Source organism: Lissotriton vulgaris, chromosome 3_1 (assembly GCF_964263255.1).
Source record: "Lissotriton vulgaris chromosome 3_1, aLisVul1.2, whole genome shotgun sequence".
In the NCBI taxonomy this organism is placed as follows: Eukaryota; Metazoa; Chordata; class Amphibia; order Caudata; family Salamandridae; genus Lissotriton; species Lissotriton vulgaris.
In genome coordinates this window covers 1,256,653,451-1,256,674,873 of record NC_141689.1, presented here as the reverse complement: position 1 = coordinate 1,256,674,873, position 21,423 = coordinate 1,256,653,451, and the positions used below count along the sequence as shown (strand labels likewise).

The following is a 21,423-nucleotide window of genomic DNA, read 5'->3' as shown; positions in this document are numbered from 1 at the left end:
AAAGTGGCAGTTATTTTCTCTTGGGGTCAAAGAATTTCATCCATGTACCTAGGATTTTTTTCTAAATTCTTCGGGCAGTCTGTGCTTCCTATACCACCTGCTGCCTTGCACTCATTCATTCCACTTGACCGTCTTCTCACATCTAGAGCCCCCCACCCACGTCTGCTTTGCAGGACGTTCCCAATTCAACGGCCACCCTCAACGTTGGTGACACGTTAGAGTATTTACGTAAGTGTTGTACCCCGAAAACCCATAAAAAGACCGTTTTAGCGAGGAGATCTAATCCTACTTCATGTACTTTGTTAAAATAAGCATTTTTTATTTTTATGTTAACTATTGTATAACATGTTATTTCAATACATGTTCACTCCATTGCATCTTACAAAGTTGTGCTGTTGTTACATTAAATTATTACAGAGCACATCACTGACATTCAATGTATCATAATTGGTGGTCCATTCACCAAATACTTGCTAAGCATGTAAACATGAGAGTCAATGTTAGGCCCTAGTCGGCCATTATGTTTTAAAATTTAGCTATAAACCATTTAAGTGCTGAAGGTTGGAAAACGCAATGATCACATGTAGAGCTAAGGATTGTTTCCCAGCTGCAAGTGGATCAAAACAGAGCTAGCCTAGATATACTTTCAATGGTTTCTGGTTGTCGCTGGGCGGGATTGTATGATATACCTGGCTTCAATCGTTTTCTGTCAGGGTAGGTACCACACGGCCATTGCCAGCCAACTTGTAGGAAGTCGGATGTTATGTTAGGTTATGAGTATTTGTAAAGTGCAATATCACCCATGAGGGTGTCCTTACATTGAGCAGGTGTATGCCCCGCCCTGCCTACATTAGTTGGTTAACTGAAAAGGCAGCTTTTTAGCTTCTTGTGGAATTCAAGAGGACAGGAAGAGGTTCTGATGTGGAGGGGGAGGTCGTACCAAGCTTTAGGAGCGATGCAAGAGAACACTTGTCCTCCTGACCTAGTTCTGTTTCTGCGTGGGATGTGTGTAAGTAGGAGTCTTGAGGACCAGAGGTGCCTGAATCATTGGTAAAGGAGATGCAACTCTTCAGGTAGGGGGAGCCTCAGCTGTGTAGTGCCTTGAATGTGTGTGTGAGGAGTGTGAAATGATCACGGTTGTTTATCGACAGCCAGTTGAGCTCCCTAAAGTGTGGTCTGATGTGAGTTCCATGTGGGAGGCTGAGGAACAGTGTGGTTACTGAGTTCTTGAATGTTTGTAGTCTTCTGATGAATGGCTTGCTGATCACTGCATAGAGTGTTTATGTAGTCCTACGTGCTGGGGATGAGGGAATAAGTTACAGTTTTTCTAGTGTTGCTTGGAAGCTACACTCCCCTTTTTTCACCTACAGCAGTAATGTGTGGTCTTCACACTCCACGCACTTATTACGTTCTGTTACCCATTTCCTGATATCTGGCCCCCATGGGTTTTCCAGTCAGTGGATATCTGTATTTTAGCTAGGACCAAAGCCAGGTCAATATACCTAGTTGTTACCATCACAGATGGAGACCGCTGAAGCAGACCTAGTAAACACACTGCCAGGGTGTCAGGATTTACCCTTTCAGTGGACAAACCAAGAAATTTTACTATTCTCTTCCAAAGTGGACGAGTTACAGACAATACCCAACCATGTGAAAGAAATCTGACCCCTCTTCCCCGCAGAGGGGATACTCAGCCCAAACTGTGGGAAACGTGGTTATATCATTTAGTAGTTATATAAATCTTATGAAAATAGTATATTGTATGAGCCAAATCTAGATTTCTGAGAAACTTAAGGGGTACATTTTAGCACCGAGTCTCACTCTGCCTCACTCAAATTCATGCCCAGATGTTCAGACCATTTGTCTGAACATCTGGGCATGTCAGATCTCTCCTTAAAAGTTTTAGGAATGAGCAATATAAAAGAGTCACAGACCTTGTCCAGCCATCTACCTTGTATAGATCCTTTAGACAACTGTGTATGGGGGTTCCTGTTTGCCCTGCGTCCACCACTTTCACAGTGGTAGCAAAATGTTATCTGGGATATCGTATTCTTCTTGAAGCACACTAAACTCCATGCAGGTCCCATCTCTGTACAGTTGTCCTACTGTAGCAAGCCCATGTGTTTCCGAGGCCCAAACTCTTCAATTTCCACTATGTGGAAGAGCCAGCAAAGAATTTATGGGAATCTCCTGGGCATACAGGAGTGATGAATGCATCCTCTGGAGTGACCTAGCCGAAGCATGACAGATGGTTCTGACCAGCATCCTTGCCTTTGAATTGCTCTTTCCTGAAGGGATCAAGAAGCAATTGAGTCGGGGCGTGGTTTGCTCCAAACGAAGATGGCGGCGTTTACCTGACCGGGCGAGTGACGGCGGAACGATGAAAAGAGTTTCCTGCAGTAATACACAGCATTCGCTCTTCACCGCAAGCGAGCAGATGTCCGAACTGTTACTGCACACACAGAGGTGACTTTCGGAGCCCACCTCGCTCACGGTATGCTATTACGGTGTTCTCTTCCTTGGTGACCGGACGGAGCTACAGGCCGCCATTTTATGGATGACGCGCTCACAGGTATGCGCCCATTTCAAACACGGCTAATTTTCCTCACGAACAGTGACTCGTCACACGGACAGCAATAAATCTTACCAAACATGATTCTTAAAGGCTAAATATAAACATTTACACTGGATTCATGCAGACTGCTAGCCTCCCCTTCAATTCTAACAGCAGTTTTTGTGCAGAATATACACTTTTAAGACAAAACTAATAATACAAGGCAGAATATAAGGTCTGCATTAATTTTTACGAACTGGAACTAAATTATACTGCTTTTACAACCTGTAGTTATCTACCAAATCTCAACATACCATATCAGAACTCCTTATAGTTATAGTTTAATTAGCACTTTTTCAAGTTTATTCTGTTTAATGTTCATAGCATGGTTGGAATGACTTTTATTTCATAATATGCTTCAAAATGTTTTCTATTACTCAGATATTTGTCTGGTACTTCAATATGCGCATTTGACTTTGTTGTACCCCATAATTTCTGTGCTTATCAATTTATGTCACCTTCTTTAAATTGTAATTAACATAACATCTCCAGCTGTGTTATTAACCTCTTCGCCGCTAATGACAAGGGTAACTCGTCATGCACTTTTCATTGATTTCAATGGAAATTCAATGAAAAGTAAAATATTGCCTTAGCAGCCAAGTGGTTAAACTTCAACAATTGTTTTGGAATAAGGCTATCTTTATCGGTATTGATTATAAGCGCATCTCTGATCTAATTAAGACATTTCATTTTTCTAAATGGATGTACCCTAGGCTTCATCACCTAAAATGGCATCTCCACCTCCAGCTGTTGCTTCCGGAGAAACTTCCACTAAAACAACCTCTAAAAGATTGAAAAAATATCCTCCTTCACCACCAAAGCAGACCTCATTGGTCTCCATGGATCTTCTCTTAGAGGAAATTCAGGCCTTAAGATTATTTGTTGAAGAGACAAATACCAAAATACAATTCCTAACAGACGGATGGGAACATTTTGAAGAAAGAGTTATTAAAGTTGAACACAGTTTTGAGACGTTGAACTCATCATATGCTAAAAAAGAGGCTCTGTACTCTCAAGTCATAGCTCTACAAAAACAGGTTGAAAATCTCAAAAATAGAAATAGGAGAAATAACCTCCGCATCTATGGCGTAATGGAGGGCTCAGATCCAATTGCTTTCTTAAAAATTTTTTTACCGTCAATTTTCAATCTTCCTGAGGGTACTGCCCTCAATATTCAACGCGCATATCGACTTGGCCCGATGCACTCAGCCTCTTCCAGTACAAGGAAACCAAGAGGATTCATACTGTACTTTTTGGAATATACTGATCTCCTCCAAGTTTTAAAAGCAGCGAAGCATATGAAACGGATAGCTCTCTCAGGTCATCAAATCTTCTTCTCACAAGATTATGCAAAACTTACAGCAGACCGACAAAGAGAATTCCTTGCAATGAGGCCAGCACTTTGTTCCATTGGAGCTCGATTTGGTTTGGTTTGTTTCATCCATGCATTTTCAAAGTTACTTTCAACAACAATACCACAGTTTACGAGGATCTAATAAAGTTAAGAAGTTTCCTTAACATTCACTCTTCGCATCAAATGGATACCACAAACGCACAGTTCATATAGACACTTTTCTTCTCTATATATTTAATTTTATAACTTAGATTACATAGAGCCGTTTTAGATGCAATGTCTTTTATTTACCTCTCCAGTTTTCAGGTTACAAGTCTGCATTCAGTTCTATTTTTTTGTAATACCTGGTAATATTATTTGATAGTCTTAACTATTTATTCCTTTCTTCTTTTTACAGAATCGGTTTTAGTATGTTCGTTAGGTACTTCTTACATGATTGTTTATCCTGGAGTCTTTCCCACCTCACTTCGTGAAGTCTGGATGACCCATGTGGCCTGACCCCCCCACCCCAATTATTGTTGTGGTACTGAAAATTCTGGACCCTGCTATTGTGTGTTACCGAAGCTCTACACTCGTGTCGAAAATATCATCATATCATGATGATTTTGGTATCGGCAGATCGGTAATGATTAAGACATTATACCTATGCATTTGCGTCTTGATTGAGTGACGCGATCACCTTGAAATTGTTCTTTCTGTCTTGATCCCTCGGGTTCCATTTTGTGAGCGGCATCCATTTTGTGATTGCCCGTACATAGTCAAAATGACCAAAGCCGAATTCGATCTGAAAGGACACGTACACCTTTGCTGACTCCTCTGTGACCTGGGCGAGCTGAATCCACTGCCTCAAGCCACACCTGTTCGGGCAGTTCCCATCCCAATGGCCGAGCGAGATTAGCATCAAAGCACAACATGTCATAAACCGTTCATCGCATACAAGCTACGTTTAATCACACACACACACCTGTCCCTGTTTCTTCTTTATGACTAGTTTTACAAGGAGGAGGTGCCCGATTTTATTGGGGGTTCATCGATAGCTGATGAAAGTTCTGGGCCTTGCTGGGGTAATCTATCACAAACTGGACAAACTAAAATATGGGCTTGCCATCATGACTCTGCTTTCTCTTTGTAGTGAAAATATGTATATGGTCGAACTGTAAAACGAAGAATTCTTGCCTGAAGCTCAATATTGTGTATAAAAAGAAGAGGCTGGTTCTGTAAAAACGAGCAGTCTCCTGAGAACATACATTCGCTTCATGCTGTTGTACGTCTAGGATACCTGTTACTGGTTGCAGCCAATAAACTCGATCCTTGACATCACCTAGAAGACTCTGTGTTTCTGTGGTCCGAAACAGAAAGAACTCAAGAGGTCTTTGGGTGTTCCCCTGGCACCGCCGGGACCATAAAAACCCAGTACCTCAGTTGGCGCCCAACTCGGGCGTTATCAAGCGGTGTCGGTCCAAGCCAGATGTTCGTGAGGAGCTTCGTGTGAAAATTCCGGAGGACGGCCAGCCACTTCAGCGACCCCTGTATGTCGACGTGGTTCCGAAGGTCTTTGCTGCGAGGTTCCCCGCGTCCCGACGGCTACGAAGGACTGCTGCCCTGACTATCGCCCTGTTTTGGACCCTTGATGCTTGGTAGAGAGAAACGATAGACGAGTCTTCTAGTGATGTCATCGATCATCAATACTTCAGTTAAGTATAAGTGGAGCGTCTCCCAGTCCTTAGTTTGGTTCTTAGTTTGATATCCATTGGGATAGCTTTGATTTGGAACTTGCAAGCGCCAAAGCCGAGGGACTCGTGTATTTACGAGACTATCGTATTCGATAATCCTTTGAAGTTTGAAGCTAGACTAGAGAGCGAAGATGCCTGGTCTTAGCAGACTTGGGAATTTGTTTTGTCTTGGTTGTAGTAGGGACTCCCGATTGGAGGATTCGTGGAGGTTCCTCCGATTGGAACTCCAACATATGAGCTCTATGTGAAGCATGGCGTAGGCCCTATCACATATAATGAAGTGTGGATCCGATACACCAGAAACGATGGTGTTTTAAAATGGCCTCAATATGATAGCTTTGACACAGAGATTTTAGATAATCTAGAGGTGAAACTTTTCAAGAAGAAAGCCCGGCCGGCGATGTTTGACTCCTTTCGCTTATGGCGCAAAGAAGCCAAACAGAAAGAAATGAAATTAGCAAAGAAAAATAAACGAGGTATGTCAATGGTACAAGCTGCCATTGCATTCAGGGATAATGAGGAAGAACAAGAGAGTGAACAAATGCTTAGAAGTAGGAAGTTAGCGGTAGACAAATGCTACCCAGTTCTGCCACATAAAGGACGAGGATCAAAAGAAGAACTTGATAAGGATCCTTTAATGTCCCATTTACTGAGTTCACCACCTCCATATGCGCAAAGTGCTACAGCACCGCAGCAACCTTTGGTTGCACAACCCCCTATTGTTGGACAACAGGTTCTAATACAATCACCAGCTCCTCTTCAGTTGGTTTCTACTCCTCCGGCACAGCCCTCTCAAGGGCCGCCGCCTTTGCTACATACTACATCTGCTTTTTCTACGACTTTGCCTACTGCTCCAACTGCTTATCCTAATACTCTCTCTGCTACTGCCTCGACTTCTGCTTTACATCAGCCTGTCTTTTCTGGCATTTCTGCCTTTCCGTCAGCTTCTCCTTCTGTTCGACAGAGAGTAGCAAACACTGTCACTGGTCTTTTCTCACCTTTCTTTGGGTCACCTGGCACGACCCCTAACACAGAACGCAGACAGTTGCGGAGTCGACTGCCTGATTATCAAGAGAGAGAAGTACTGAATGAGTTAGCGCGTAAATGGGTTACCAATACTGTAAAGTATGACGTTCAGTCCGTTATGGAAGTCTTCCGTCAGTGGGAAGCATCTACACAGAGATATGTATTTGAACAGATGTGTGTATATCTCCATGAAGATTTGAAGGGAAATGATCCAGAGCACGACATGCCTGAATTATCCCGTGTACGGTTCAATTTCGCAGAAGGCATGATTGTGGGTGCCGATGTTGAACAAGCGATTGAGACGTTGTTGTCTTATAGGAGTAAGGGAAGCAATTCTCGATCACTATCTGAGCATGACATGCCAGGTAGGAAAAAGGCGCAACAGTATCCCATGAGAGAGGTTCCCCCATTTTGGAGGGAAGGTAATGTAAATGCCAATCCAGCCATTCCGCCGCATTTCCAGCGTGTATGGGTACATGTTCCTTGGAAAAGATCTGAGGTTTTAGCGCTCAAGCAGACATTGCCTGATCCCCGTAAAAATCCTGCAGGGTATTATAAGGAGTTATCAGAGACTGCCAGCTCCTGTATCATAAATCTAGCAGATGTAGACATGCTGTTTGGAAATGTTGTTCCACAGCCCTTATGGGGAAAGATTCGTCATGCAGATCATGACCAAGAGTTAGGTGACTTATGGGTTAATATTACTGCTGCTGATGCTAGACAAGTTGGTGGCTCTAAGCCCGAGCCTTTAGTAGCAGAACTTCCTGGTAGAAATATTGCGTATATGAAGACCTTAATGCCCGAATTGCGTGTGAATTGGGACAAGTTGTCTGCGTGCAAACAGAAAAAAGATGAAAATGTGTCTGACTTTTTCACAAGGTTTGAAGAGACTTTCGTCGATCATAGTGGTCAGGATATGGCTACTGAGGGTGGCCAAAGATTGTTTGCTGACAAATTTGTGCATAATTTGCTTCCTGAACTATGTAATAAGTTGAAGGATTCCGAGAGTGCTTGGGCTGTTTCCACGTCAGGGCAGATTTTAGCCACAGCCCAGTACTATGAGAAAAGACGCAAAGATGAGTTAGAGAAGGCAGACAAAAAGACTAAAGAATTGAAAACTAAAGTCCTTCTATAGCAAGCTTATCCACCTCGTACTGCTAGTCAGCACGATTATCAGCAACACCAGCAGTATTCGAGAAACTCGCAAAGAAACAAGTCTTCTCAACGGCGTTTACCGTATGGACCCAATCAGTGTGCGTATTGCAAGGAAGAGGGTCATTTCAAGAGTAGTTGTCCGGCTTTGTTACGACGTATGAATGGTGTTTCTGGTGCAAGAGGGCGAGGTGTTCAACAGGCTCCTAGAGGTAGGGGCCGTGGAAATTTCCCCCAGAATGCTCCTTCTTTTCCGCCTCAGAATTCTATGAATAGTTTTGACCAGCAGAATAACGCGTTTTCTAGGATAGCTCAGTACTATGCTGATGACTACTATGCAGAAAACGAGAATGAGGGTAATGATTGCTAGGACAGCCATGGACAAAGAGAGGGAGTTGTTTCAGTTCCAGTAGATCAGAATGGACCTTATGTTGAGGTGATTACATCAGGTGTGTCAGAGCCTTTTCTGTTGGATACTGGTGCTACAAAGAGTTCTATTATGCACTCAAAGCTCCCTGGCGCACCTTTGTCTGGCGAAATGAACGTTTCAGTAGGTTTTTCTGGCGCCCCTGTTAGGAACCCGATCTCTAGTCCTATGTCCCTTTCTGTTGGGCCTTGTGAATTAGAAGCACCCCTCATTCTTACAACAGGTTGTGGTGAAAACTTGTTGGGATTGGATCTGTTAAAGAGATTATATGCGACTTTGTACTGTTCTCCTTCGGGAGTACAACTTACACTGGGTAAGAAAGTGGTTTCTCCAATGTATTTGTCAAGGGAAAAACTTCCAACAGAATTGTCTTTTCTTCCAGATATACTTTGGGCTACTGGCTCTAATGATGTGGGTCTGTTGGAAATAGCGCCATATGTTATAACATTGAAAGCCAATGTTAGACTGCCACGTATTCCCCAATACAAGATCTCTAGCGAAGGTGAAAAGGCGTTATTAGCAATCATTTACGATCTGATTGAGAAAGATGTCATTGAAGAGACAACAGGCAACATCTGTAATAGTCATGTTCTGCCAGTTTTGAAGCGTACTGATCCTTCCCAACCACCTGTTTATAGGTTCGTGATTGATCTTAGAGAAGTGAATAAGATTGTTGTGCCACAGTTTCCAGTTGTTCCTGATATCACTGCCTTATTGACTATGATTCCAGCTTCAGCCACTTGATTCTCGGTGATTGACTTGAAGAATGCTTTCTTCAGCATCCCGATTGCCGAGGAGAGCAGAGATATTTTTGGCTTCAATTTAGGAGGCCGAAGTTTCCACTTCAAACGCGCTCCTCAGGGCTACTGTGAAAGTCCATCTATATTCAGTCAGGCTCTGAAATCACAGCTTGACACGATTGTTCTACTTGACGGCGCGACCCTTATTCAGTACGTAGATGATTTGCTGGTCGCTGCAGATACTGAGGAAATTTGCAAACAAGCCACTTTGTCATTGTTGCATCATTTATGTGATCTATGCCACAAAGTCTCTCTTTCAAAATTACAATATTGTCAACAAGAGGTGACCTACTTAGGTCACATCTTATCGAAGGAGGGAAGGAAGCTGACCCCAGAAAGAATACAGGCAATCGCAAAATTGGGTGTCCCAAGGACACAGAGAGAAGTGCGTGCTTTCTTGGGCATTACATCATATTGCATACAATGGATACCGAATTTCTCCTTGTTGGCCAAACCTTTGGTGGCATTAACTTGCAAAGATACACCGAAACCCATTCCATGGTCTAAAGAGTGTCAGAAAAGTTTTTACGAATTGCGTGATGCATTGTGTTCGGCTCCTGTGTTGGGTACCCCCGACTACAGTAAGCCTTTTACATTGTATGTCCATGAGAAAGAAGGTTGTGCATTATCACTCCTGACACAATCTTTTGGGGGCAAACAGCGTCCATGCGCGTACTTTTCGGCGGTTTTAGATCCGGTAGCTAAGGCATTGCCAAGTTGCTTGAGGGCCACTGCAGCAGCAGCTGTCTGTATTCGACAGTCTGCTGGGTTAGTAATGAATAATACACTAATCATCAGGGTCCCACATGCAGTAGACATTTTGCTAAACAGAACAAGGACACAGCACTTAACTAGTGCTCGATTGTCAAGTTATGAGCTGACACTGTTAGCAAGTCATGTACACATAAAGACGTGTGATACACTGAACCCAGCCACGTTATTGCCCATTCCAGCAGAGACAGATGAGCTCGAAGAACATGACTGCTGCTTTAGGACAGAAGAAGAGACAAAAGGGAGAATAGATTTACAGGACACTCCTCTTCCTGAATGTAATGATACTTTATGGGTTGATGGTTCGTGTTTCAAGTTGCCGAATGGTGATACGACTGCAGCCTATGCTGTGACAACATTGCATACGATTGTTGAAACTGCACGTATCCCACACAATTCAGCTCAAGCAGCAGAATTGATTGCACTTACAAGAGCATGTGTTTTGGCAAAAGGAAAGCGAGTGAATGTGTACACGGACAGCCAATACGCCTTTGGCGTGGCTCACAGTTTTGGACGATTGTGGCGTGAACGAGGGTTCCTGACGTTGCATGGTACTAAGATCCAACATGGTCAGTTAGTAAATGAGCTTCTCGAGTCACTGACCTTGCCATTACAAGTCGCGATTGTGAAATGCAGTGCACACAAAAAGGTGACGGATGATGTTGGTCGTGGGAATGCATTTGCGGATGAAGTCGCAAAAGAAACTGCAAGGAATGTGAGGAGTTGAATGTATGTTGCAGGCCCTGCAAGATGGATTGGTGATGTTGGTATGTGTGAAGATACGATTGAGAGTGTGAATTCCATCCAAGCCGAAGCCACAGAGAAAGAAGTGAATGGATGGAGAGAAAGAAAGGGTAAATTGGATGCGAATGGTTGTTGGATTGAATTGTCAGAACATCAGAGATGGTTGTTACCCGATGCATATGTGCTTGCAGTGGTGACAATGGCACATGGGATGGCTCACATCAGTGTGAAAGGGATCTGTAAGTTGTTGGCTCCAGTATGGCAGAATAGTGGAATCCCTAAATGTGCAGAGAATGTTGTCAAGAACTGTATGGTGTGTCTGAAGTACAATCCTGGTAAGGGAACTCCAACTCCAGCTGGTCATTTTGCGCCTCCAACTTACCCGTTTGAGGTTTTGCAGCTAGATTTCATCCACATGGAGAGGTGCAACAATCTGAAATATGTACTCGTTGCTGTTTGTGCCTTTTCCAGGTGGGTGGAGGCGTGTCCCCTTAAGGACAATACTGCCTTGTCCACAGCCAAAGCCCTTATCAAAGAGTTCTTCCCTAGGTTTGGAATGCCTAGAATGGTCTGGAGTGATAACGGGAGTGAATTCGTGGGACGAGTGATGAAGAAAGTGTGTGAGGGTCTAGGCATACACCAGAAGTTACACGCTGCAAATCACCCCCAATCAGCTGGATTAGTAGAGTGCTACAACGGCACTCTAAAGTTGAAATTGGCCAAGATTCAAGCAAGCACAGGTCTTAAATGGCCTGACGCCCTGCCTTTGGCACTCCTATCAACAAGAATGACTGTTCACTCTAGAGCGCGACTTAGCCCACATGAAATTGTGTTCGGCCGCCCGGCCAACAAATGGGGAGTGCCAAGGCCCACCAGGTTCAGTGAAATAGAGCATCCTGTACTGCTTGAGGTGTGTTACCGTTACAACGGAACTTTTACAACGTAATGCTGTTACAACGCAGCTATTACATCGTAAATACCATTACAATGCATGCCATTACAACGCATGGCATTACATAGCAGATGGTATTACAACGCATACCATTACATCGTAAGTATTGGTAAGTATTTAATTTTTTTTTTTATTTTATTTAATATGTTATTATTGATTTAATTATTATTAATTATAAAAAAAATTTATTTCGTTTTTAAATATTATAAATTAAATATATTAATTTAAGTATTTTTTAAAATAAGTATGAGTATAGGAGTATATGTTTTGGGGTACTGATGTATATGTTTTGGGGTGTTTGGGTATTTTTAGGTTTTAGGGCAGTGTTTGGGTTTTGGGGTACAGGGGTGTTTTTAGGTTTTAGGGCAGGGTTTGGGTTTTGGGGTACAGGGGTGTTTTTAGGTTTTAGGGCAGGGTTTGGGTTTTGGGGTACAGGGGTGTTTTTAGGTTTTAGGGTAGGGTTTGGGTTTTGGGGTACAGGGGTGTTTTTAGGTTTTAGGGCAGGGTTTGGGTTTTGGGGTACAGGGGTGTTTTTAGGTTTTAGGGCAGGGTTTGGGTTTTGGGGTACAGGGGTGTTTTTAGGTTTTAGGGCAGGGTTTGGGTTTTGGGGTACAGGGGTGTTTTTAGGTTTTAGGGCAGGGTTTGGGTTTTGGGGTACAGGGGTGTTTTTAGGTTTTAGGGCAGGGTTTGGGTTTTGGGGTACAGGGGTGTTTTTAGGTTTTAGGGTAGGGTTTGGGTTTTGGGGTACAGGGGTGTTTTTAGGTTTTAGGGTAGGGTTTGTGTTTTGGGGTACAGGGGTGTTTTTAGGTTTTAGGGCAGGGTTTGTGTTTTGGGGTACAGGGGTGTTTTTAGGTTTTAGGGCAGGGTTTGGGTTTTGGGGTACAGGGGTGTTTTTAGGTTTTAGGGCAGGGTTTGGGTTTTGGGGTACAGGGGTGTTTTTAGGTTTTAGGGTAGGGTTTGGGTTTTGGGGTACAGGGGTGTTTTTAGGTTTTAGGGTAGGGTTTGTGTTTTGGGGTACAGGGGTGTTTTTAGGTTTTAGGGCAGGGTTTGGGTTTTGGGGTACAGGGGTGTTTTTAGGTTTTAGGGCAGGGTTTGGGTTTTGGGGTACAGGGGTGTTTTTAGGTTTTAGGGCAGTGTTTGGGTTTTGGGGTACAGGGGTGTTTTTAGGTTTTAGGGCAGTGTATGGGTTTTGGGGTACAGGGGTATTACGACTTTATATAAATTAAATTAATTAAATTAATTTTATTTAATTTAATTAAATTAATAACAATATTTACAATTATTAATTTAATTGTATTAATAAACGATTACAATTAAATTATATTATTTAAAAATGTTTAATTAATTAAATTCTTTTAATTTTATTAAAGATAATTATATTATGTATTATTTATAACTTAATTAAATTATAATTATATTTATTGTAATTAATTGCATTATATTATTTTCTATTTATAAATGTTTTATATATCATTAATTATATTATTTTAAATATATTAAATTAATATATTATTAATTTAATTGTATTAATAAACGATTATAATTAAATTATATTATTTAAAAATGTTTAATTAATTAAATATTTTTAATTTTATTAATTATAATTATATTATGTACTATTTATAACTTAATTAAATTATAATTATATTTATTGTAATTAATTACATTATATTATTTTCTATTTATACATTTTTTATATATCATTAATTATATTATTTTAAATTACTATAATTAAATTAATTACTGTTTTAAAAATGTTATATTATTTTTATTATTTTAAATTAATTTAATTAACTTTATTACATTTTTAATAAAAAATATATACTTACCAATACTTACGATGTAATGGTATGCGTTGTAATACCATCTGCTATGTAATGCCATGCGTTGTAATGGCATGCATTGTAATGGTATTTGCGATGTAAAAATCGCGTTGTAACGGAACGCGTTGTAAAACATCTCGTTGTACTGACACCAATCCACTGCTTGACTATCTGTATGAATTGACAGCTAAATTGCGTATTTTACACCAACAGGTCTACGACAGTCTACCTCAGGCCTCTGAAACTCCAGGACACCCTATCGATCCTGGAACCTATGTCCTTGTGAAGAACTTCCAGCGGACAAAGAATGACCAGCCCCGCTGGACCAGCCCCCACCTAGTCCTTCTCTCGACCAGATCCGCCATCAGAGTGGAAGGGAAAAAACATTGGGTGCATGGGAACCACTGCAAGAGGGTCCCTCTGCCCCTTCCATATTACCGGCGGGTCCAGGAGGGAATTGCTGACTCTGAGGTTGAGACTGTGCCTCGTTTCTTACCCTTCAGTGATGCACGTTTGAAAGGAACTACTTCTGAAAAGGAAAGCGACAATATTATACAAGAAGCTGTGCCTCCGTCAATTCGATTGAACACTGCTGAGCCTGAACTCTTATTTCTAGACCACACAGTACCTGGTCAAAACCGCTATAACTTGAGGCCAAGACCCTGTGACTATGGACAAATAAAAAGTTTTTCTTTTTGATTGTGCAGCTCTCTCATCCAAGAAACTTGCTCATTTTTGATTTTCGAACCGCCATCCGGTTCTGCTGCTAGGGTCGCGGTTGCCACAGTCTTTGGAGTGCAGCTGGAGACGGTTAGGTCGACAGTTCTGGTTGGTCTAAGGGAGTTGCCCTAAACTGACAGAAGCACTCCTTAGCAGAATCAACCTCCCACCGCGGGCAGCAACTTAGAGGATGGAGTTTCCCAAGATGAAGAGACCTGCCAGATCAGCGAACTTTGAAACGAGAATATGCAATGTGATGGCGAAAACACGATTTTTAATAATATGCATTTTTATGTTGTGTAGCATAATGATGTTTTTAATAGGCTATGCTTTATTCACCTTTCGAGTATCATTTGCACACACCACACAGCCCACACCTCCTCCTACTGTTTTCCCGCACTCTTTTCACCCTCTACCTGAACACGAGTCTGCCAGAAGATTAGAATTTATAAATAACTCATTCGTCCAACTCCTACACCAGCACCAGGTTGTAATGAACACGACAAATTGTTGGGTATGTGGACTTATGCCACACACGACAGATAAGGGTATCCCATATTTTGTCCTGCCATTTAGCTACAATGGTTCTTTGTGGGCATTTTAGACAATGTTCCTATTTGCCATAGAACCATATCCCCCGCGTCCCATAGAAGCAACTCAAGCAACAAGGCACTAGTGGCAGGAATCAGAAATATGAGCAGAGATATCGACACGTATCGAACGATCCCCAAAGATGAATTCAAGGCGTACAGTAGATGGAATATAACTAAATATGGAATTTCCTTGAGTGAGAGCCAGCGAGCAAAGAAATCCTCCCCAATCTGGATAGTACCCCAACAGGGTCACCTATGTCTGCAGGGAAATGGAAAAAACCCTAGAGCTCAGTTAGGGAAGAGTGTCTGTACTGAAACTTACGTTTTCTCGTCTCAGACCTCCCCTTCGTTCTTAGCAGCTAAGGGTACCTACTTCGTCTGCCATGATAAAGCATATACATGGCTGCCCCCTGACTTTTCGGGCACATGTTTTATCTCATTCCTGTTGCCACCCACCTACACGGCCGAGGCAGATTACCATCGGACAAGGACAGTTAGGGGTGTTGTGAGTAAAGACGACACTGCGGAACAGGAGTTTGGGGATTTCGCAAAGGGTTTTCTGCCGTTTTGGGGGCCTATGGTAAACAGCAGGAACATTCGCCAATTGACGAGGGTAGTTGAATCCGCCGTGATTGAAACGGCTGGTGCCCTTAGTAACTTGACTGCGGAGCTCCAGTCAGACCGCCTTATGACTCTTCAGAACAGGGTTGCCCTAGATGTCATACTTGCAGACCGTGGTGGGGTATGTAAAGTGATCCAATCCAGTTGCTGCATTTTTATCCCCGATAACGCTCCAACAGTATACCAGGCCATCTCCAAACTGCATAACATTTCTGAATCCATTCATGTGGATAAAGGGGACTGGTCCTTAATGGGGTGGTTCTGGGAACTGATATCTGCCTGGGGATGGAAAACTCTAATAGTCATTGGTATGGTTTTAGCCATTCTGTTCATGTTCTGCCTGTGTGTACAGTGCGCTCCTGCAATATGTGGCCTCTGTGCTACATCATGTGTAAGGAAGCCTGTGTCAAAAGATGAACTGAGTAATAGGATGATGCTACAACAGCATCTCCATGACTTTATGTATACAGACCTGCACTCAGATTAGCATGAGTATAGGTTATTGCCTATATAAGGGCAAAAGGAGGGTCTGTGGTACTGAAAATTCTGGACCCTGCTATTGTGTGTTACCGAAGCTCTACACTCGTGTCGAAAATATCATCATATCATGATGATTTTGGTATCGGCAGATCGGTAATGATTAAGACATTATACCTATGCATTTGCGTCTTGATTGAGTGACGCGATCACCTTGAAATTGTTCTTTCTGTCTTGTTCCCTCGGGTTCCATTTTGTGAGCGGCATCCATTTTGTGATTGCCCGTACATAGTCAAAATGACCAAAGCCGAATTCGATCTGAAAGGACACGTACACCTTTGCTGACTCCTCTGTGACCTGGGCGAGCTGACTCCACTGCCTCAAGCCAAACCTGTTCGGGCAGTTCCCATCCCAATGGCCATGCGAGATTAGCATCAAAGCACAACATGTCATAAACCGTTCATCGCATACAAGCTACGTTTAATCACACACACACCTGTCCCTGTTTCTTCTTTATGACTAGTTTTACAAGGAGGAGGTGCCCGATTTTATTGGGGGTTCATCGATATCTGATGGAAGTTCTGGGCCTTGCTGGGTAATCTATCACGAACTGGACAAACTAAAATATGGGCTTGCCATCATGACTCTGCTTTCTCTTTGTAGTGAAAATATGTATATGGCCGAACTGTAAAACAAAGAATTATTGCCTGAAGCTCAATATTGTGTATAAAAAGAAGAGGCTGGTTCTGTAAAATCGAGCAGTCTCCTGAGAACATACATGCGCTTCATGCTGTTGTACTTCAAGGATACCTGTTACTGGTTGCAGCCAATAAACTCGATCCTTGACATCACCTAGAAGACTCTGTGTTTCTGTGGTCCGAAACAGGAAGAACTCAAGAGGTCTTTGGGTGTTCCCCTGGCACCGCCGGGACCATAAAAACCCGGTACCTCATTGTTCCGAATTCTATGTTGGTATGGTCTCTTTATTTTTATTCTTCCTTCTTGTATTCCTATCATTTTTCTTCTTCTTTCTCAATCCCAGATCCTGTTATGTACACTGTTTCCTTCATTGCCTATGTTCTCTTGTGTTTCTTTTATAGATCAACTACTTTCTTATCCAGTTTTCTCATATACATTTCTCTTCCTTATATTGTGTTTCTTATCTCTTTCCTTTCTCTTATTCTATCCTTTCTCACGTCTTAATTTGGTCTCTACAGTCAATATCTTCATACTAAATATGAAGTTTTCTCTAATCCTTTATATGATTACTATTGAATTTTTTGGAAAATATATTGCTTACAATGTACATATCTTTGCGCAGTAGCAGTATCGTAGCCAATGAGGTTTAACCGAGGCACGATTATTGCTTATTGAAACATATTTTTACTGGTTCACTTATGTCATTAATATTTCTAATTGCCATATTTTCCTAAAAATTATCTCATGGAATGTCAAAGGCTTGAATTCCCCTATAAAAAGACAAAGAGTCCTATCTCAACTATCAAAGTTAGATGCCAACATTGCATTATTGCAGGAAACTCATCTTACTGAAAGCAAGTCATTAAAGCTCAAAAGAAATTGGGTTGGTGAGGTTTTCTTCTCGCCAGGAGATGTCAAAAGAAATGGGGTTATAACTCTTTGTCATAAAGCACTGAACACCCAGCTTGTCTCTTAGAAAGTCAATACTGAAGGTAGATGCGTGTTCACAAATCTCTTATTAGGAAAAGTCTCAGTATCCCTACTTAACATTTACGCTCCTACTAATGGTGACACAAATTTCTGGACACACATCTCTCAACTATTACTCAGATATCCGACAGACAATTTTATTCTTGCAGGTGACTGCAATCAAGTGATGGATCCTTTTATTTATAGGAATTCTAGTACCCACTTTAACTCAAATGCAGCACACAAAGCTTTCATACAAACTATTAAACAAAGACATTTGTTAGACTCCTGTCGCTTAGGCAATCCATCCACAAGTGAATACTCCTTTTTCTCCCACCCGCATCAAACACAATCCCAAATTGATACATTTGTATTTCACGGACCGTATCCAAATCCTTACGCTCTGCTGATATAGGACCTATACTTCTCTCAGATCATGTCCCAGTTTCGGTTCAAGTAGATCTGTTAAACCAATCCACATCATCAAAAAATTGCGTTTTAATAACTCTTCACTTCTTGACCCCAAATTTAACTCATCTTTTGTTGCCTTTCTCAAGAATTTTTCTCTATCAACTTAACGGAGGATCTTCCCTTTCACACTGTGTGGGATGCCTTTAAAGCCACTGCTTATTAGATTTATATCAAGCAAACGCATAGCTTTTCGCGCAAGTCACAACACCCTACTGAACAAAATCAAAAAGCTTGAACATTCTTTTTATACTTACAAGTCAAAAGATTCTCTTAAAGATAACATCAATGCAAAATTATTATTCAACAAAGCAACTACTAAACAAGCTCTATATTTATTCAAATCTTCAGGAAAGTACTACCGGGACCAAAACAAATCAGGTATACTCTTAGCTAACTATTTAAAGAGTAGAGAATCAAATTTATGTCACTCAGCCTGTTGCACAAGGCACAATACAGGGGGCTCAGATGATTGTCAGGAAATGTTCAGGCCCTATATTCCTTCTCGAAACCTATGACCGGCCAGTCTTGGCCTGATCTGTACTCCCAAGTTCCAAAGGGCCAGATTGGATGGCCGATCCCTGTCCAGCTGTGCGGCAAAATTGTGAAATAAGCTGCCAGCAGCACTGAGACTACAACGCAACCTTTTATGTTTTAGGAAAGCCATGAAAACCCGGCTGTTTACTCCTGAGTAGATCTAGCTCAGCCCTTGCTTGTGCCTAAGCTCATCAGCGCCAACTTCATATTGATTCTATTATTGATGATAATCATTGACCAAAACTCAAGGATCCTGAAATTCTTCAAGAATGTGTACACTTTTATAAGTTTTTTTAAACACCAGAAAATACACCATGGAATGCAGAACTTTCGCAGAACTTCTCCACAATTCAAAAACATACGAATTCCCAATTGGATTTAACATCATTGGGATCTGACCTTACACAAACAGAAATATTTAATGGTCTAAAAACCCTCAAAAAAGACAAAGCCCCTGGTCCTGATGGATTCACTGTAGAATTCTATCTACACTTTGCTCAGCTATTACTCCCACACTTATATATTTTCTTATTTCTTTCTTTATTGCATCACATAAACCTATTGGTTCTTTCTCTGAAGCTCTGACTTGTCTTATACCAAAGACTGACAAAGAACCACGCTTCTGTAAAAACTATAGACCCATCTCTTTAGTTAATGTGGATTATACAATTTTCTCCAAGGCTTTAGCTCTAAGATTAGAACCACATCTTCCCTTATTACTAGGTAAGGAACAATCGGGTTTTGTTAAAGGTTGTAACATCACAGATAATACACATTTATTTTTTGATATTATTTCCAAATCATCATACTATTCTAAATCCTTGGCATAAATCGCGTTAGATGCAGAAAAAGCATTTGACCGGGTTTACTGGCCATTTATATTTCATGCTTTTAATTTGGTTTAGTTTCGGACCACAAATCACTTCCTTAATTGACTTACTCTATTCAGAATCTAAAGCTGCAATTTCTGCGAATGGTCTTGTTTCTCCTTACTTTAATCTACAAAGAGGAGTTTGTCAAGGTTGTCCCTTATCACCTTTTCTTTTTAATTTAGCTCTAGAACCATTTCTGTCCACAATTCCTCAAAATCATTCTATCACAGGCTTTGTCTCAAGTTCTCAACAAATTAAATTAGCAGCATATGCTGATGATATCTTAATCTTTCTTTCCAAACCGGAATCCTCACTCACAGCCATTTTAGGCGCAGTAGAGGAGTACGGTTTGGTGTCAGGATATAAGTTAAATAGAGGGAAATGCGAGATTCTACCATTAACCAAATTCACTTTCAAAGATGAGTTCAAGACCTCTAATTTTACCTGGAACTCTAAACATATCAAATACTTGGGCATCTGGTTCTCTTCTTCTATTAAAAAAACTATCTTGTTAAACATAGATAAATGTTTGGCTAAACTCACATTATGAACTACAAGATGGCATCCTCTTCATCTATCCTGCTGGGGTCGTTTTGACACAATCAAGATGATGCTCACACCCATAGTTCTTTATCTTCTCTCAAAGCTATCATTACCTAATACATCTAATTCTTTTTAAAAAATCAACTCCATCCTTACCTCCTTTTTATGGCACGGTAAAAATGGCGATACAGAAATTACCAAGATCTAAATCTGAAGGAGGAGTCAATTTCCCTCACTTCTCTAATTATCATAAGGCCTTCCAACTAAGACAACTATCAAACTGGATCAATACTCAACCGGATGCCAGACCACTTTGGATGGATCTCGAACTTTCTTTCTTAACCCCCTTCTCATTCCAGGAATAACTCTCCTTTACCTGGAAACCGCAAAAACTCTCTACTCCCATATTAAAACACTCATGTAAATTACTATCAAATGCATCTCATTTGGCTGCACATGACTTAGAATCCTTTCTCAAATCCACAATTAGGCACAATAAACAGATCCTTATCAGGGGAACCTATATACTGGAAGGTTTAGAGAAATAAAGGTTTACTTTGGGTCCACCAATTTTTCGAACAGGGTTCACCCATCTCCTTTACACAAAGGCAAATGCAAATGCTAATGCTATATCATCTACCACTTTCCTTCAAAGCCAAATTTCTAACCCTGCAGAATGTACTAATTAGGGCATATGCTAAGCTTACCACTCTACCCTCTTCACAATCAATCAATCAATCAGAGCATTTGTAAAGCGCACTACTCACCCGGAGGGTCTCAAGGCGCTAGGGGAGGGGGGTTCGCTACTGCTCGAACAGCCAGGTCTTGAGCTGCTTCCTGAAGGCGAGGTGGTCCTGGGTCAGGCGAAGGTGGGTCGGTAGGGAGTTCCAAGTCTGGCGGCGAGGTAGGAGAAGGACCTTCCCCCTGTGGTGGCTCTTCGGATGCGGGGGACGGCGGCGAGGGCGTGACCGGTCGATCGAAGCTGGCGTTTGGGAGCGTAGAAGTTGAGGCCGCTGTTGAGATATCCTGGGCCTTGGTTGTGCAGGGCTTTGTGTGCGTGGGTGAGGAGACGGAAGGTGATTCTCTTGTTGACCGGGAGCCAGTGCAGGTCTCTCAGGTGTCCGGAGATGTGGTTGCGACGGGGGATATCCAGGATGAGTCGTGCTGAGGCGTTCTGGATCCGCTGGAGTCTCTTCTGGAGTTTGGTGGTGGTTCCGGCGTAGAGGGAGTTGCCGTAGTCCAGTTGGCTGGTGACGAGGGCCTGGGTGACCGTCTTCCTGGTTTCGGTGGGGATCCACCGGAAGATCTTGTGTAGCATGCGTAGGATGTTGAAGCATGACGAGGAGACGGCGTTGACTTGTCTGGTCATGGAGAGGGAGGAGTCCAGGATGAAGCCCAGGTTGCGTGCGTGGTCTGTTGGTTTGGGTGCGCTGCCTAGGGCGGGGGGCCACCAGGAGTCGTCCCAGGCGGAGGGTGAGGATCCCAGGATGAGGACTTCCGTCTTGTCCGAGTTCAGTTTCAGGCGGCT

At 42.0% G+C, this 21,423-nt stretch overlaps 1 non-coding gene across 1 annotated transcript; it reads left to right on the top strand.

The window, feature by feature from the left end:
* Nucleotides 1-17,116: 17,116 nt before the first annotated feature.
* LOC147727769 (U4 spliceosomal RNA) lies at nucleotides 17,117-17,254 on the top strand. Its single transcript, XR_015309749.1, has one exon. It is a non-coding gene; the product is annotated as a U4 spliceosomal RNA (small nuclear RNA).
* The last annotated feature ends 4,169 nt before the right edge of the window (nucleotides 17,255-21,423 follow it).